The sequence below is a fragment of the Lipotes vexillifer genome, unplaced genomic scaffold (assembly GCF_000442215.2).
Source record: "Lipotes vexillifer unplaced genomic scaffold, Lipotes_vexillifer_v1.1 scaffold84, whole genome shotgun sequence".
Lineage (NCBI taxonomy): Eukaryota > Metazoa > Chordata > Mammalia > Artiodactyla > Lipotidae > Lipotes > Lipotes vexillifer.
Genome location: NW_006783414.1, coordinates 2,122,888 through 2,142,810, shown reverse-complemented (window position 1 = coordinate 2,142,810; position 19,923 = coordinate 2,122,888).

The following is a 19,923-nucleotide window of genomic DNA, read 5'->3' as shown; positions in this document are numbered from 1 at the left end:
CCCCTCGGAAGGATCCAGCAGGAACTGTGCTCACCATAACGGGAAAACTAAGGTGCAAAGTTATGTGATCGGTATGAAAGTCCAGGCCTCTTAGCTTCTGAGAGGGCCCTCTGCCACCTCCCGCTGCCACCATTGGTCTGTGTGTGTTGTTGCCATTTCAGAAACCCCATTTCTGGGATGTGGGAACACATGTTAACCTGCTTGGTGGACGGTTCAGCAAATGGCCTAACGGACACTTGGTCTTAAAGGGAACAGGTCAGGTCTTGCCTGGCAGCTAGGTTAGGGCCTGAGAGCCCTTCCTGCCCCTCTCAGGATATCCAGAGGACCCGTTCCACCCTCCTGGGTGGATGGTGGGACCAGTCACCAAGGGAAGAGGCAGGGTGCAGAGGGCCCTGTTCTAGTGGAGGCAGAGCCTAGCAACGCCAGGCACAGTGCTCTTAGTAATCACAACAGCTAACACGGGTTGAACACTATGTGCCAGGTGTCACTCTAGGTGTGTTAAGCCTGGCATGACCTGGGCTGTGGGCTCTACCGAGCACTTAGACGTCAGCTGCCCTTGGAAGCAGCGGCATCTGAGGATCACCTGTCACTGCAGCTGGCAGGGCACTTGGCTGTTTCTGGAGGGTCTGCTGGGGTCCAACCACAGCCCTGAGATCCTGGGCCCTTCCCCCCACTCACCCTTTCCCAATCTCCATTTTGCAATCAGTCAGCCTGACCCAGTAAACATCCTCAGCCTGAGGAGAACCCATCTTCCTGACCCTTTTCTATGTGTTTCAAAAAAGAGTCCAGTGGTGTGGCAGAGAGGGCCCCAGCCATCCGTCGGGAGGCCAGGAGAAGGCCCCTGGGTCCTGGCCGGCCACCTGAGCACCAGCCACACTGCCAGAGCATCCCGACCGGCCCCGAACCCAGCGCAGAAAAGGGAATCACTGGAGAGGAAACTGGGCAGCGGTCTTAGATAGGTATCATTTGCCGTGCCTCTAGGGCACCTTAAGTGAGTAAGTGAAAAACAAATAATTCTATTGAGAAATGGGCAGAGGACTTGAAGAGACATCTGTCCAAAGAAATCGTACGAACGGTCAAGAGGGATGTGAAAAGGTTCTCACTGTTACTAATGAGGGAAATGCAAGTAAAACCACAATGAGATACAACCTCATATGTGTTAGAATGGCTCTTATGAAAAGGCACGAGATAATGGATGCTGGTGAGGCTGTGGAGAAAAGGAAGCCCTCGTACACCGTTGGTGGGAATGTAAATTGGTACAGCCGGTATGGAAAACAGTATGGAGGTTCCTCAAGAAATTAAAAACAGAACTACCATAGGATCCAACAATTCCACTGCTGACTATATTTCCACTGCTGACATGAAATCATTAACTCGAAGAGATATCTGCACTCCCATTTCACTGCAGTACTATTTAGAATAGACAAGGCATAGAAACAACCTAAGCGTCCATCAATGGATGAATGAATAAAGATGTGGTATATATATTCAATGGAATATATTTAGCCATTAAAAAAGGAAATCCTTCCATTTGCCACATGGGTGCAACTTGAGGGTATTATACTAAGTGAAACAAGTCCGAGAAAGACAAATACTGCATGATCTCACATGTGGAATCTAAGAAAACCCAAGTTATAGAAACAGAACAGACTGATGGTTGCTGGGACAGGGAGGTGGGGAAAAGAGGTGAAAGTGATCAAAAGGTACAGACTTCCAGTTAGAAGATGAGTAAGTTCTGGGGATCTAATGCACTGCATGGTGACTGTAGGTCACAATATAGTACTGTACACTTGAAAGTTGCTATGAGAGAGGTCGTAAAAGTTCTTACCATAAAAAAATTATGTGAGGTGAAGGATGTGTTTACTAACCTTATTCTGGTAAATTTCACATTAGATACATGTATCAAACCACTGCATTGTACACCTTAAGCTTACACAATGTTACATGTCAATTATATCATAATAACAGTGGGGAAATTTTCCTTTTTTGAGAGAGAGAGAGAGAGAGTGTGTGTGTGTGTGTGTGTGTGTGAGAGAGAGAGAGAGAGAGAGAGAAAGTGCGTCCTGGAAGCCAAAGGAAGAAAGCATCTCCCAATGGCAGACACGGTCAGCTTCATCAAATGCTGCCAAGTGCCTTGACCCTGTGCCTCTGTTTCTGAGCCGTGTTGCTCCTGAGTCCATTCAGATAAGCTAGTGACTCCCTTCAATTCTAAGATTCGCTTTTTGTTTTCAAATGCTAACACTGAGGGAATCAGGGTACCCCTTGCAGTCAACATTTGTCCCCACCACACACACCAACCTTGCCAATAAATAAATAAAGAGATAGATAAATAAATAAAGGCTGTTACTAGATCAATAACAGCATCTTATAATCAATGGGGGGGGGGAGGGATATGTTGTCATGACAACCAGGAGAGAAAGGCACTAAAAGAGAGCCAGAAAGAGATCTACCATTTATTAGACGTCTACTGTGGACCAAGAACTGTGCTTGAATTACATTTTGTCTCATCAAACAGCAAGAGAGGGAAGAATCTACAAGGGAAGGAGAAACACTTTTCCAGTTTAGCATGATAAAGAATCAGAGCCTTATTCCTGAAAAGCAACAGGCTCTCCAGCTCAAAAAGAGGAAATGCCAAGGTCACATTGGTTTGCCCATCCCTCACCCTCACTCCCATCCCCCCCAAACACCAAGAAGTGACACTCTCACCAAATTCAGTGTTCTCTCAGAACCTGTAAAAAGCTTTTAACACATAAACACAGCAAATGCTTCCCAAAGTCATAGGTGTTCACAAAAAACAGGGGACAAATTTTTAAAATAGGTAGGAGATGCACCACTTGGTTTCCTGAGAGCTGTGCTTAAGACTCTTCTCAAAGTTTTGGCTTATTTCCACTTGACTAACTAAGTCACGCTGACTTGCTCTTGGGCTGGGTTTGCTCAGATCTCCAAACTGCTATCTGTAAGTAGAAGACTCTCTGGGGTTGGAGCACCTACGATGAGGGCAGAGATACAGGGAAATGGACTGGGTTTGTTTTGCCAATTTGTAGCTGCTTACTCACTGTAAAGCGAAGTCGGTAGTTTCGTGAATGACACTGATCTTTGGTTTTCTCTATCTTTTTTTTTTTTTTAAAGCTCCAGCATAAGCTGGTGTGTCACTAGTCTTCACAGAACTTTATAGGTGTGGCCAATTCCAGCCATAGAGAACAGGAAAGAGAGCCTACACTTTTATTCTCTTCGGAGCTAGAAATAAGATCAAGCCAAGATCAATAGTGAAAACACACCTGCCCTTCTCTGGGATCAAATACCTACAAGGACTTGTCCTTTTGGCAAGTTTCTTCTTTTCCCTACTTCCAGGGGGCGGCATCTCCCTCCTGACCTGGGAGGTGTACCTTTTGATCATTATCAAGCCATCTGTCAGCGCCACTCTACCTGGCCCCAGAGTTTCTCCTTCCCGGAGGGCCCATCTCTCCCTCTGCAGCCATGCCAAGATCATCCTGGAGACGCAGACTGTCACAGAGAGCAGCTGTGGGGATCAGCCACCTCAGGAACTGGCTGGGGCACCCCAGTTTTCCCAAACAGCACATCGATGAGCACACCAAGGGCTGGGTCCCACAAGGGCTGCCTTCCCACTGCGACTCCCAGGGCCCCATCATCTCTCCCATCTCCCAGTGAAGCAATCTACATAATTAGCCACATTAATACCCAGGCCACCCGAGGCCACCTGTCTCTACCTGGGGCCCAGGTGCCTGTCACAACGAGCACGTAAATGATTATTCAGCTCCCTTCCAACCAGCTGCACAAAGATAAATGGGGTCTCACTCTGGGATGGCTGCCTAACACCCTGTTCCCCTGGGCTGGGCTCTGTCCCCAGAACAGGTTTTTCCGGAAAGCCGACCCCTGTGCACCACAAGGGTACTGTTCTGACATGGCAGTTGAAATGCCAAAACAGCCCCAGGGATTCTGGACTTTGCTTTGGCTCTGGACATTCTTTGAAAGGCCGTTTTGTTAACCAACATCTTTTGAGCATTTTTGTATGGGCAAGACACTCCCAGGGTTACTGAAATGCTCTAAGCAAGATCCTCTGACCTCTAGTTTCCCACCACTTCATAAAAGAAGTGGTGGGAAACTTTTCATAAATCTGCAAAGACAAAGGGGTGGGTGGGGAGTAGGGCTAATTTCTACATAGACTGAGCACGGAGGGAAATGCCACCCCTGAAGGTATCACTCTCCCCATTTTAAAGGCTCAGATTAGTTAAGCAGAACCAGGAAAGGAATTCTCTAATAATTCTCCACGTGACCTAAGGAGATTTACTCTCCCTCTCTGAACCTTTAATCCTGGGCAAATCCAGGACTAGCTAAATCACTGGCTTAAGTCCTCTACCAGTGTCAGTGCAGGTGGGTCTGCCTCCACAGCCCAGATATTACCCAGGGCTCAGCTGGCCCTTCAAGAATGATGTGGATAAATGTGCCCACAGTCTGCTGGCTCTGGCCCGGGGAGGGAGGGAGGGCATACAACTATCACAAGCAGTGAGGGACCTTAAAGGGCAGATGGGGACTGGAGGGGCAGGGGGAGGAGAGAGTAAGTTTCATAGGCAACAGAAAAGGCTCAGAGGTGGAGAAACAGGCAAGGTAAATTGAGGCTAGAGGGAGAAAATGGAAGGGATTCTCAGACCTGCGGCTCTGCCAAACTCCCAGAACCTCCGTTTCCAGATTTTTCCATTCCCCAAGAGATGAAGCTGCATTGCTCAACTACTGTGCTCAGTTTCTCATGGGTGTTCCAAGCCGTTCCCAGAGATGTTATCAGCCCTGGGTCGTGGATTACCATATGAAATGACTTCAAGGTGGGAAGGGTTTGCTGGATACCTACTCATTGGTACCCAGCTGCATGCATCTCCCCTTGACCTTTTCTCTTTCAAAGCCCATTCCAGATGCTACCCACAGCATGACTGCACCCTGCAAAGCTGCATGGGGTAATAGCCTGGGTGCAAATGCAGGCTCAAAGATTTAGGAGCTATGCATCCTTATGCAAGCTATAAACCTCAGTTTCCTGAGCTGTAAAATGGGGATTAACCCTAGCACCTGTCACAAAGGTTCCCTGTGAGAATTAAATAAGTCTAACACGTGCACAGTCTCTAGAATAGCACATAACACACAGTAAATACCTCATCAATGTTAGCGGTGGCCAGTGATTGTATGTAGCTTTCCTCTACTCCCTCCTCTGGGAATCGTTGCATCTCTGTATTAGCATAATGCCTTTGCCAGGAGGTGCCTGGGAGAGATGTGCTGAGTAACTGGTGTAACTTGGGTTGGAAAGCCTGGGACTGCATTGCACAGAGGGTCATGTGTGGGCTTCAGGTCCCACAGCCTGTGCTTGAATTCCAGCCCTGCTCCTTACAAAGAGTGACTTCGGCAAGTTACTTAACCTCAGTTTCCTCATCTGTAAAATGGAGATTAAAATAGTTCCAACCCAAAAGGATCTCTGGGCAGATAAACACGAGAACGCCATGGAGAGTTTGTCAGAACACTGGGACCGGGGCATGGTGAGGGCTGGCGTGGCTCTAATGCACGCACGTGAACTTGCTCTCCCAGCGTTTTGTGTCTCAGACGCGAGCTGCAGAGAAAAAAATAAAGAAAGTGGCGGGTCTGGCGCCTTCTTTGTCCCCTCTCCTTCCCACTCCAAAACAAAACACCTCCTTCCCTTAGTCAATCAGGTGGCCGCACAGAGGACAAAAGTCCTTGTTCTGTCAAATACCGTCTGCACGGCCTCGGGCAGGTCCCTGCATATCTTCAAAGCACAGATGCTGGTAACCACTCCACCAAATAAGTCAGTCACATCATTAGTCTACAGGGCCTTCCCTGAAAAGAGTCAGAGAAGCTCCTAGGTGTTGGCTTCTGCACAACCTTTAGTGCTCACTGCTGTGTCCTGCCCTGGGCTAGATGCTGGAGATACAGCGCTACGTGGGGCCTTCAAGTCCTTTCCAATCTCCTGCAGGAGGCAGATGCTTAAGGAGAGAACTACACTAAAGAGTGCTGAGTGGTTGACAGGCCGAGAGCGTCCTCTGAGCAAAGCCACTACGCCGAGAGCTCCACGGAGATGACCTCTCTCCACCTCTCGACATCTCTGTGTTGTCCATACAATTCCTATCACAACCATTTTACAGCTGCAGAAACTGAGACTCAGATAGGTTACACAATATACATGGGGCCACACAGCCAATCAACTGCTCTGAGAGAGCACAGAGCGGGAGCATGTAACCCAGCAGGAACAGAGGGTTTTTTGGGAAAGAGGGCTGCCTGGAGGAGGTGATGTCTGCATCTTGCAACATATGGAAGTCAGCAAAGGGGAGGGGGTTTGGGAAGAGTGGACAGTCAGGGCAGGAGGCAAGGGAACAAAGAGCTGTTCTTTGTTCACACACCTGTGAACAGTACAAGAGGCATATGATGATGGGTAAGGCTAGAAAATAGAGGTCAGGTGACTGAAGTCTTGATGGCCAAGCTGGTAAGAATTTGGGGTTTTATCTGGAGGGCCATGAGGGCCTGTTGAAGGGTTGTAAACAAGAGAATGACACGATCAGGTTTACAATTTTGGAAGCTCTGCTCACCTTCCCTCATAAACATCCAGGCTTCCTTGAGCTCCCATCTCCAAGAGGGAGTCTGCAAAAGGTTAAGGGCACCTCGCAGCCAGTACAAGGCCCATTTCCTTTATGCCACCACGGTTTGAGCCCATTCCTTCAACTCCATGCCATGTATTGACCAAGCTACTTTATCTCTCTGAACCACAATTTCTTCATCTGCAATGTAAAGTAACAGCAGTTCTGTGGTCAGAACCTGGGATTACATCTGTAAATGCCTAGTCCAGCACCTGGCCCATTAGACAGGCTCAGTAAAGGAGTTTCCTTCCCCTTTCCTTTTCCTGAGATGCATTCTTCTTGTTCCTAAGCTGAAAATAAACAATTTCTAAACATGTTCTTTGATTGATTGATTGATTGACTGATTGATTGACTGACTGATTGATTGGATGTTTGATATTTTGCACAATCAGTAGTTTTGACTCTCCATGAGCAACTCCGAAGGCCTCTGACATGGTAGTGACTTTGAATTTAGCTGAAGTCTGGATTAGAATTACAGAAACAATAAAGCTGGTGAGACAGGCAAGGCATTTAGCAAATGGGTCTGACCATATCAATCAGGTGAAGACTGGGCTGCTGTAACAAGGAAGTCCAAAAATGCAATGGCTTAAATAATATGGAGGCTTCTCTTTCATGAAACAGTCCTGAGATGAGCTGTCCAGGTCAGCAATGAGGCTCTGCTCCACTTGGTCATTCAGGGACCCAGGCTCCTATGTCCTATTGTTCCACCATCCCCTAGACTAGAATATCATTGTTGTCTGCCTGGTCCAAGTTGGGTCACCATCACAGCTGGGTTGCAGTTGCCAGAGTAAAGAAGAGTTTTCCAGTAACTCAAGTCTCAGACCCACAAGTGGCACACATCACTTCCACTGGCAACCACTCAGGCCCGTGGCCACACCAAACTGCTAAGAATGCTGGGAAATGCAATCTAGCTGTCCATCTATGTGCCCAGCCACGATTCTCACAACAGGACAAATGGAAGAATGGATTTTGGAAGCCAACTCACAAACAGAATCTGCCTCCCTGGCTGACCATCGAGCATCTGCAGAATACGAGACTTTGTTGTGAATACGAGACTTTGTTGTAAGTCACTATAGGTACTTTACAGATGCATTTTGTTCACCCAACACAGGGGTTTACGATCTGGGGGAGTCGATGGGCCATTAGACAGGATATTGTCTCTCCAGCTCAGCTCTAGACTTCACCACTCCCTACTTTTATAACCCAGTCCAAACTCACAATTATTTTATATTCTTGGCCCTGTGGGCATTTGATTCTGAGGCCCCTGTTCTATAATATAAATTATAATTATTATTGAGGCTGGGATAATATTATGGAGATGTTATGACTGACATTCATACCAACCATCTTGCCCTTAGTGTGATGTTATGTGCCATATCCTTTTAACCCAGTCTGCTTGCTGCTCACCAAAACCCATGTTCTTCTCTTCACCCTGGGCACACAGCTAGACTACATTTCCCAGCAGCTAGGTGTGGCATGTGACCGATTTCTCTCCACTGTAATGTGAATAGAGGTATAACTCAGGCCTGGCCCATGAGACCTCCATGTACTCTTTAACTTCTGGTTGAATGGGTGGCTAAAATGACCCCCAGGGTGACCATAGAAGCTACATCTGTAAGAGGACAAAACCACTGGAAGCCAGCATCCCCAGGTGACCGCACGGAGAACAGCCAGCACCAAGTTGGAACCACCTTAGACTGTAATGTAACCAAAAACCCTTTCTTGAACTATGACCCATCTGGGGTCTATTTGTTACAGCAGTTAGCCTATCCTGACCAATACACTCCATTTTATAAATGTAGCAATGGACACACGAAGAGGTCAAGACATCTGTCCAGTGTCACAAAGATAACATGTGGGAATGCAGGGGTTCAAACCCAGACCCACCAATTTTAAAGCCTGTGCTCAAAATAACTTTTATGCCTCATATTTAGCCAGCTTTATTGAGGTATTAGTTACATGCAACAAAATTGATCTTTTTTAAGAGTACAGTGACTTCCCTGGTGGTACAGTGGTTAGGAGTCCGCCTGCCAACACAGGGGACATGGGTTCGATCCCCGGTCTGGAAGGATCCCACTTGCCGCAGAGCAACTAAGCCCATGCACCAAAACTACTGAGCCTGCGCTCTAGAGCCCACAAGACACAACTACTGAGCCTGCATGCTGCAACTACTGAAGCCTGCGTGCCTAGAGCCACCGCAATGAGAAGCTTGCGCACCGCAACGAGGAGTAGCCCCCCCTCGCCACAACTAGAGAAAGCCCGCGCGCAGCAATGAAGACCCTACACAGCCAAAAAAAAAAAATGAGACAGTATAGCTTCATGAGTTTTGACAAATGCAGTCATGTACCCATTAACACAATCAAGATATAGAATATGTCTGTCATTCCCAGAAGGTCTCCTGGGCTTTTTGGCAGTCAATCTCCTTCTCGTCCCTCTTACCCCAGCCCCTGACGATTCACCTGATTTCTGTCTCTGTACTTTTGGAATCACATGTGTGGCCTTTGAAGTCTGGCTTCTTTCACTAAGTGTAATGATTTTCAGACCTACCCATGTTGTTGCTTACATCAGGAGTTTATTCCTTTGCTGAGTAGTATTCCGGTGCATGGAGGTACCACTATTTGTTTGTCTATTCACCAGCTAATGAAGATCTGGGTTGTTTCCAGGTTAGGGCTGTTATGAGTACAGCTGCTGTGAATATTCACGTACAGGTATATGTGTGGACTTATACTTTCATTTCTCTAAGGACTGATGGATCAGACAGAAAGTATATGTTTACTTTCATAAGCAAGTGCCAAAGTGTTTTCCAAAGTTGTTTCCCAGATTTTTACAAAGATGGCACCAAAAGTGAAAAAAGAAGCCCTTGTTTCTACCAAAACCCAATTCAAAGCAAAGGCTTTAACGACCAGGAAGACAGTGCTGAAATATGTCTAAAGCCACCAAACAATGAAGAGCCATATGTCGCTTATGTTCCAGCGGCCCAAGACACTGTGGCTCCAGAGGCAGCCCAACTAACTAAGGAAGAGCATCCCCAGGAGAAACAAGCTTGACCATTTGCCATCATCAGGCACCCTGACCATGAAGTTGGCCAAGAAGATCAGGTTCACACTGGTGCTCATCATGAATATCAAGGTCAACAACCGTGAGACCAAACAATGCTGTAAAGAAGCTCTACTGGGCTTCCCTGGTGGCGCAGTGGTTGAGAGTCCGCCTGCCAATGCAGGGGACACGGGTTTGTGCCCCGGTCCGGGAAGATCCCACAGGCCGCGGAGCGGCTGGGCCGGTGATCCATGGCCGCTGAGCCTGTGCGTCCGGAGCCTGTGCTCCGCAACGGGAGAGGCCACAGCAGTGAGAGGCCCGCGTACAGCAAAAAAAACAAAAACAAAAAGAACCTCTACTACCTGGGCTGGCCAAAGCCAACACTCTGACCAGGTCCCATGGTGAGAAGACAGTGTGCATTTGATCCCTCCCTACAATATTTTGGATGTTGCAAAAAAAATTGGGATAATCTAAGCTGAGTCCAGTTGGCTAATTCTAAATATAGCACACTTTGTTTTTACCATCTTAAAAATAAAATGCAGTCGTTCCATTTTGCATTCTTACCAACAATGTGCAAGAATTCCAGTTGGCATTGTCAGTCTTTTTAACTTTAGTCATTCCAGTGTCTGTGTATTAGTATTTCACTTTGGTTTTTATTCACATTTCGGCGATGACTAATAGTGCAGAGCATCTTTTTATGGACCTACTGGCCATTTGTACATGATCTTTGGTAGAGTGTTTACTAAAAATTTTTTTGACCATTTCTTAATTAGATTGTTTGTCTTGCAAATATTTTCTCCCAGATTGTGGCTTATCATCTCATTTCCTTAATACTGTCTTTCAAAGGGCATATGTTTTCATTTTGAGAAGAATTTATCATTTTTTTTCTTTTATGGTTTGTGTTTTCTGTTCTGTCATTTTTTTTTTTTTTATGATTTAAAATTGTGTTTACACCTCATCTAGAGAGCTTTCTCTGCAAGATGAAATTGGATGTTTTCAGAAGGTTAAATTTACACATCAGATTTACTTTGGCGGGGGAGTGAGGGAGTGGCTGGGTTTTCATTTGGTGAGTTGTGACTTTCTGAAATTTGTGCTTATGACAGTAACCGCCACCAAATGAGAAAGAAAAAATTAGGGCAATTTGAAAAGGCAGTTCAGAAGTTTTGTGAGCACAAGACTCTCTCAGCAGAAGGCTGATTAAGGAGGTAACAGAGGAGGGAGTCTTGTTAAATGAACAGAACGCAGCAGACAAGATCCACAGGCCTGGCACCAACAATTTTAAACCTGTGGGCAGGTCTCCAACCCCCGACCTGCACTTGACCGAGAGAAAATGATTTCTACTGCTTAAGGAGGCTCCCTCCTGGAAGGGCCATTTATTCCCTCCCACGTTGGGCAGACTTTAATAAGCAAAGCACACAGCTTCTTGCGAACAGCCCAGACAGGAGGATTAACTCATTCTTTCCCCTGCAGTTACAACCAGCCAGATAATTCTGGAACAATTTGAGTCCCAGTTTAACAGGAAGGGCTGACAGTAGATAGCAGATTTCCCATGGCTCTCGCAGTGTCCTGCTGGCTGTGGAGCCCACTGGAGCCTGTCCAAGGAATTTCAGGGTTGACATTACGTGGCTGCCAAGACTGCAACTGCTGACCTGGGCTAATTCGAGACAGTGTCTGTGCCTGCTGCTGTGTTATGCGTCCATTCTGCAGCCATTCCCATCAGGGCCTCATCCCAAAAGATGGCATAAAAGGTCACATGGTCTGGACTCATTGGAACTAAAAGGCCATCTGTCTAAATCTGGATTTTTAAAGAAAGAGATACACAGGGTAATGAAAAAGAGAGTGCCCGAACTTTGGTGTCAGGAGGCTTGAGTTAAAGCTGCCCTACTGGGGCTTCCCTGGTGGCGCAGTGGTTGAGAATCTGCCTGCTAATGCAGGGGACACGGGTTCGAGCCCTGGTCTGGGAGGATCCCACATGCCGTGGAGCAACTAGTCCCGTGAGCCACAACTACTGAGCCTGCGCCTCTGGAGCCTGTGCTCCGCAACAAGAGAGGCCGCGATAGTGAGAGGCCCGCGCACCGCAATGAAGAGTGGCCCCCACTTGCCACAACTAGAGAAAGCCCTAGCACAGAAACGAAGACCCAGCACAGCCAAAATAAATTTTAAAATAATTTAAAAAAATGTTTTAAAAAGCTGCCCTACTTACCAGCTGTGACCGAGGCACTGCATTCCACCTCCCTGGTCCCCCAGTTCCTCACCTATAAAACATGGATTGATGAAATCACAAAAGAGTACATGCAATGACAAGAAGGTGCCCAGCTCAGTTAGTCCCTGGCACACAGTGAGTCCTCAATAAATGTGAGTCCCCTTGCTGTACCTTGTCTCTTCTTTCCCCTACAGACAGTTTGCGAGCAAGTCGGTGAAATAAACAGCTGGAGTTACTACTCAGCCCCGTCGAATGTAAATTGGTGCAGCCACTATGGAAAACAGTATGGGGGTTCCTTTAAAAACTAAACATAGAGCTACCATATGATCCAGCAATCCCACTCTTGGGTATGTATCCAGAAAAGATGAAAACTCCAAAAAGATGCAAATTCCAAAAAATACATGCATGCCAGGGTTCATAGCAGCGTTATTTACAATAGCCAAGACATGAAAACAGCCTAAGTGTCCATCAGCAGACAACTGGTTTAAGAAGATGTGGTGTATATACACAATGGAATACTACTCAGCCATAAAAAGAATGAAATATTGCCTTTTGCAGCAACATGGATGGACATAGAGATGATCATACTAAGTGAGGTAAGTCAGACAAAGAAAGACAAATATTGTATGACATCACTTATATGTGGAATCTAAAAAAAATGATAAAAATGAATTGATTTACGAAACAGAAACAGACTCACAGACATAGAAAATAAAGTTAAGGTTACCAAAGGGGAAAGGGAGGACGGGGAGGGATAAATTAGGAGTGTGGGATTAACAGATACAAACTACTATATATAAAATAGATAAACAACAAGGATTTACTGTTTAACACAGGGAACAATATTCAATATCTTACAATAACCAGTAATGGGAAACAATCTGAAAAAAATATATATGTATAAATAACTGAATCACTTTTCTGTACACCTGAAAGTAACACAGTATTGTAAATCACCTACACCTCAACAAAAAAAAGAAAAGAAAAAATACTCATCCCCTTCATAGTTGTGAACATGGACATATTACTTAAGCTCTGTGTGTTTCAGCTTCCATATTGGTAAAGAGGGTTCTGAAGTGAGAGACCTGGGCTGGAAATATTGATCTGGGCAACATCAACAGTGGAAGGAGAAGAAACTGTTTAGGTGGCATGTGTTTCAAGAAGAGGAACAGGGTGAGGTCAGAACAGGGGATACACCAGCACTCAAGGGTCAGCTGGAGGATGGGGTGAAGTAGAAGACAAGAAGAATGACAGGAAGTGTCCGGGGAAATGTGGAGGCCACAAAGAGCACCAGGAAGAGAAAATCTAACACATCTCCAGGGCACTCGGCTCTTGGGAGCTTATTTATTTCAGGGAAGTGATGGAGGTGAAGGTAGTGGATTGAGGTGGGTGGATATACGAGTTGAGAATGAGGCGAAAGAAAAGGAATTACAATTAAAAAGCTAAAGCCAGGGGACTGGGACTTCCCTGGTGGCACAGTGGATGGGACCTCGTGCTTCCGATGCAGGGGGCCTGGGTTCAATCCCCGGTCAGGGAACTAGATCCCACTTGCATGCCACAACTAAGAGTTCTCATGCCGCAACTAAGGAGCCCACGTGCTGCAACTAAGGAGCCCGCCTGCGGCATCTAAGGAACCCGCCTGCTGCAACTAAGACCCAGTGCAACCAAATTAATTAATTAACTAAGAAAAAAAAAAAAAAAGCTAAAGCCAGCAGGGTTAAGTCATAACGTCAAGACAAGAAGAGCTTGACACATTAAAATGTCACAGGAAGTAAAAGGAGAAGATAAGGACAGAAAGTTACAGAAAGACGTCAGGAGCCAAGAGTTTGTTGGGTCAGTGTGGGAAGCCAGCGTCCAGGCCACTGCGGTGTTTGGTGAAACCATTCATGGCGGGGGTCGGGAGGGTTGCGGTGTTGGATGAACTTGCACAACATTGACTCCTGAGTGATAGGGAGCAAGGTCAGGGTAGTAAACAGCCCTGGTGACCCTGTGACCTGGCACTGGCCCAAGGAGTGAGTGCATACATGGGGATTCCACCTGAAGCTCCAGTCTCTAGAAGGTGCTAAGATCAGGGGGGAAGATTGGAGACTCACTGTATTCGTCCATGGGCTGCTCAGAAGGCAGCGAGGATGAAGTCCAGTCATGAGGGTGGACACTGTCTCCATCCCCCCTGGAATGTGAGGAACCTCATGGGCCGTCAGGTACAGCAGGGCAGGACGAGGGGCAGAGAATTTGAGATTTGAGGAGAAAGCTCAATCTTCTGGGGTTCCACAGTAGTAGTGGTTTTGACTCATATCTGTCTCGTCCTTTGCAAAGTGATTTCACTGGCATTATCTTAATTTTGGAAGAATGAGTCCCATTTTACAGAATTGGGAAATAGTTTTGGGAAAGTTCAGTGGCTTTTGCTCGAGATCACAGAGTGGGGAATGGCAGGGCTGGGATGGAGACCCCTGTTTCTGTGATTTGTGGTCCAACTCTCCCCACCAGGGTGCTTCTGAAATCAACCCAACCAAATACACATTTCTTAGGCACCCTTGTGTACTAGGCACCACATGAAGGCATTGATGATGAATTTCATGAGTGGCAGACATGTTAGTTGTTGCCCAATACCCACTCCACACTCCTTGCTGCTACTGAGCTCTGATTTCACTTGAGGTAACCAAGTGTCTTTGACTGGACCAAACCACACATGACAATCCTGATGCTCGGTTTCCTGCAACTTGAGGGTGGTAACATGACCCATTTCTGGCCAGTGGGGTATAAGGAGAAATCCCCCAGGTTGGGTTTCTGAGAAGATTCTACTTTCTCCCTCTCTTTTTTTTTTTTTTTTTTTTGGCTGTGTCATCTTAGTTCCCTGACCAGGGATTGAACCCGGGCCACAGCAGTGAGAGCACCGAGTCCTAACCACTGGACCGCCAGGGAAACTGCCCTCTACTTTCTTGAGAAGAGGGGACAGACTCAGCTGTGTCTCCCAGTCCTTCTGCTTCCCTAGTTCCCTTTCCCCTGCCTTGCTTGTAACCTGAGGCCTCAGGATGGCGACCTTGCATCCTGCAACCATAATACCACAGCAGGATGTGGAAGATGAAGAGGAGAAACAACTCAGATCTCTGGTGGTGCCATCAAACAGCTGAACCAATGCCAGCATCCCCCACCTCCAAACTTCTTGCCATGTGAGGAGAAAAAAATATCTGTTTACTCCAGCCATTGGTATTGGACTTCCTATTACCTGCAGATGAATGTATTCTAATTGATAAACAGGCCCACTCAGGGACGCAAGCCCTGAAGCCAAAATCAATAATCCAATTGGATTATGTTTATTTGTGTGTTTACTGATACCAGCTGTGATGGCTGATTTGATATGTATGGTCCACCTTGATTGCACCACAGATACTTAGTCAAACATTATTCTGGTTGTTTCTGTGAGGATGTTGTTGGATACAATTAACATTTAAATCGGTAGACTGAATAAAACAGATTGCCCTCCCTAATGCTAGTGGGCCTCGTCCAATCAGTTGAAGGCCTGAATAGAACAAAACCTTGACCATTCCCCCAGTGAGAGGGAATTCCTCCTGCCTGACTGCCTTTGATCTAGGACATCGACTTTTTTTACTGCCTTCAGACTCAAACTGAAACATCAGCTTTCCTGGGTCTCCAATTTGCCAGTTGCAGATCTAGGAACTTGAGAACTTAGATAATTATGTGAGCCAATTTCAATAAATAAATAATAGATGACAGATAGATGATAGATAGATAGGTGAGAGATAAATCCTATTGGCTCTGTTTCTCTGGAGGATCTTGAATAATACATCAGCTGTCTTTTATTTTCTACATACAAACTTGTATATAAATAGAGCAGTTATATTCATAATAGCCCAGAAATGGAAATAGCTCACATGTCCATCAACAGGAGAATGAACAAGCAAATTATGATATATCCATACAATGGAACACTAAGCAATAAAAAGGAACCACTGCTGGTATACATAAAATCATGGAAGCATCTCAAAAGCATTATGCCAAGTGAAGAAAGCCAGGCACAGAAGACCACATACTGTATGGTTCCATTTATATGAAACTCTAGGAAAAGGTGAATCTGATATACAGTGGCTGTAAGCTGATCAGCGGTAGCTGGGACCAGGTACAAGGGAATGTTGTGTGATAGAAATGTGTTCCCTGTCATTATTGTAGTGGTGGTACATGGGTGTACACATTTGTCAAACTCATCAAACTATATACTTAAAGTGGATACATTTTATTTATGTAAATTATACCTCATTTAAGTTGATAATGCAAAACAATATTTTTTAATTTGAAGTGTGACACATAGATGGAGATAATCCAAATATATATAAACAAAGAAATGGAGGAAAGAAAGGCTGAATGTAAGATAAAGCCAGGGAGAAAGTCAATTCACAAAGTACGTACACATCAATCCCTTGACTGTGTGAAGCTACAAATTAGGATTTGAGCTTCCCAGAAGCCAAAGCAAAAAGAGAAAAAGAAATACAAGCTTTCACATGTCCATAGGAGAAAAATCACAGTGTGCGTAAAATAAAATTGGACGACAGAGATATGGTGCCTTCTGAGTGTGATGGGAACACAGAGAAGGAAGTGACTAATTCTGCCTGGGAGAGCCAGGAAATGCTACAGAGATGAGGGTAGGAAAAAAAATAGCTAATGTTGACTGTTTGGGGAGTGTGGATGTGAGAGGGGTGGGACTGGGCTTCTGGATGGGAAACAATCAGCTTTACTCATTTCCTAGACGTCCTTCAACTCTGAAGTGGGGGGATCAGAGGTTTCATTCTCAGGAAGCAGGAAGAAGCCTGGGGCCCGAGCCTATGTCTCTGCAGGGCCTGAGGAAGGAACTGCTACCCCACAGCCAGGAGGGGTGTGTAATTTATTTACCCACCAGTTTGCCACAGATCCAGCCAAACGAGGTGCAGACCCCAGCTGGACCTCGTCTGGAAGGCCTTTGTCAGGTCAGCACCAACCCTTTTGCTGCTGGATTGTGGGGTGGCGGGTGTCCCTGAGGAGGGCCGGAGCCGTGAAGGAGGCAAAGGGCTCAGCGGCGCATACAGAGCACTTTAGTATTTTAGCAGGCGCAGCCAGAGTCATGCCTGATTAGCACAAGCTAATGAGAATTCCTGAGCTTGGTCAATGGCCCACATTCAGGAATTTGCTATTCATGAGAAATGTCAACTTTATGAAAACCCGCCCTGTGTGTCAGCTCTTTTTCCCACATTCAGGGTTTACAGCTGACGAGAGTTAGTTTCACATGATTTGCTGATGGGGGTAGAGGTCGTAATCCAGGAAACTGCTCTGGCAAATCATCCCTGAGCCAGCAGAGCCTTCTGGAACATTCTTTTTATTTTTCCCCTTAGAAACCACTTGGAAAGGGAAGTGCTGGGATTTAAGCAAGGCTAGAGTGGAGGACTTGGTGCCCAAAGGAATACTAGAGCAGACCGATGAGGCCACCAAAACCTGAATTCATTTTTCCCAGTGTACATACGAAATGGCTACCAGATTGAGAGGGATACTGGAAACTTCGCAGGAACCCCAGGGTGATGAGAATTGTTATTCAGGAGTATGATGTTTCATGATACGACATTACTTTCTTCATTTATAGGATTGACAGTATAAAGTCCGCTCTGTATAATATGCGACCTTTCTGGCCCTGGGTATATAACGGGACTCATTTCAACAAAGCACCAGCCCCTTGGAGAGCACTGCCCCACATCTGGTCCCTTGACTTTCTTTTTTTTTTTTTTTTTTTTCTGGCGGTGGGGGGTGGGAGAGAATTTTAATACATTCACCAAATTAAAGGACAAGAACGTACTGTAGACACAACTTAAGACAATTTAGAATCATGAACAAAAGGTGAGGTAGACTGACTAGTGAAATTCAGCAAATTTTGGTTAAGAAAATTTTACAGTAATAAAGTAACACAGGTGCTTACTTTTCTAAAAATCACAAAAAGCATTACAGCTAAAAAAATTGAATACAACAATTCTCATTGTAATTTTAGTTTACATTCAGTATTAACCTGTGTGAACTGTCAATATGTGGCAAGGTTCAACAGGTCTATAGGTCAGTTATTATGCAGGCCTAGTGAACACATTCACACCACAATATTCTTAAGGGATGGCAAGGCTTGAAGTGAAACACACCAAGGTACGTATTAACCAATCATGGTGTCCTGTGCTTGTGCAGTTTTATCCTTGCAGGAGAACGACCTAACATTCTCTAAAGAATTATACTGATAAGGTGATTTTAAAAGATCCAAACCTTAGTAAGATAGGCGTTGAAAAGAACAGGCAGGTCAATTTGAATTCTCCATCATTGCGGTGATGGTCTTTTGGCTTTATTCTGGCATTTCTCTTCCCCAGAGTTAAATAGTATTTAAGAGATCATAATCATTTGATTTTTCAAATGATTTTGATTTTTGATTTGATTAGTTAGTGCAGCCCTAACTAATATGGGGTCCCCTCAGGTCAAGTAACTACTTTAAAAAGTTTTCCTTAGGCTATGAAGCCATAAAGCCTGAAGAAACCCTGAGAGGCCATCTGCCCCAGGTACAACTGTCTTAGGATTATTTCAAGTATTTTATTTGCCCTATATAGTAAATATTTTTGGAACATTACACAAATAGTGGGTTTCTTGATATCATCTGCGTTAGGACCTTTCAACAAAACAGGAACAACTGAAACACATTCATATATAAATCAGTACCTCTTTGCCAAAAATTCTGCTGTACTAAAATTGAGTATTTTTAAAGCATCTGTAAGGCAGGTCCTTTTTCAAGGTCAGTTAAACATGGAGTTTAAAGGAATTGTTCATTTCAAGATACATTTAGGGTTTCCCTGGTGGTGCAGTGGTTGAGAGTCCACCTGCTGGTGCAGGGGACACGGGTTCTTGCCCCGGTCCGGGAAGATCCCACGTGCCGCGGAGCGGCTGGGCCCGTGAGCCGTGGCCGCTGAGCCTGCGCGTCCTGAGCCTGTGCTCCGCAACGGGAGAGGCCACAACAGTGAGAGGCCCGTGTACTGACCGCAAAAAAAAAAAAAAAAAAAAAAGGCCATTTAAAGTGGGAATAAAGTGGTACATATGGGCTAATGAGAAAAATACGCTTGACTTTCTTTTTTGCTCCTAATCTGACTTCTGAACCAACAGATAATTACCTTCATAAGGAAAACAATGCCATCCTGTGGAATTCCAGCAGGGCCTGTCCAGAGGATGTATATTCTAGGCCACAGGCTGGGAAGGGATATTTCTGAAGGTGAACTTCCTTACATGCAGAGACCCTGGATTTTCAAGGTTTGACGTGATAACTCTGGACGGAGCCAAGCACAGGAAATACTAAAGCTCTACAAGCACTCAGAGAGAGCAGGAAGGGCTGGGCTCCCACTGCCCCAGCCCCCAAGCAGTGCCAGCTCTCCTCGAGGGCCCGGCCAGCCCCTGCCAAGTTCCCAAAGGACCGCAACAGCATAGGGCCAACTAAATCCTAATGACTGGGTTTGTATGGCACCCCACGGTTTTCAAGGGCTCTCAGCCAACCTCCCATAGCCCAACAAGGAATGTACAGAAGGCTTTACTGAGATTGGGGAACTGAGGCCCAGAAAAGTGCCCCGCGTCACACAGCTAGTCAACGGGGAAATCGCCTAGTTATCAACAGCTTGGTCTTTGCAGTCAGAGGAATCTCGCTGAAGCCCTGGGTGGCTGCCCTCAGCTTATTACCCCACTCCCTGGAGCTGGTCTCCTGCCCTGCAATATGGCGCACACTCCGGGAGCAGGGTTCCGGGGCCACACTGCCAGGGGTCACAGCTCCACTGTGTAGCAGTTGTGTGATTGTGGGCAGGTTACTTAACCTCTCTGTGGCTTGGTTTCCTCATCTATAATGTGGGGATGATACTGGTACCCATGGCACACACAACACACTGACTCTCACAAACATATGTGGGGAGAAAGAAGCCAAACCCAAAAGGCCATAGTGCGTGATTCATTATATTTGGTATTCAGAGACGAGCCAACTGCTTAATGAGC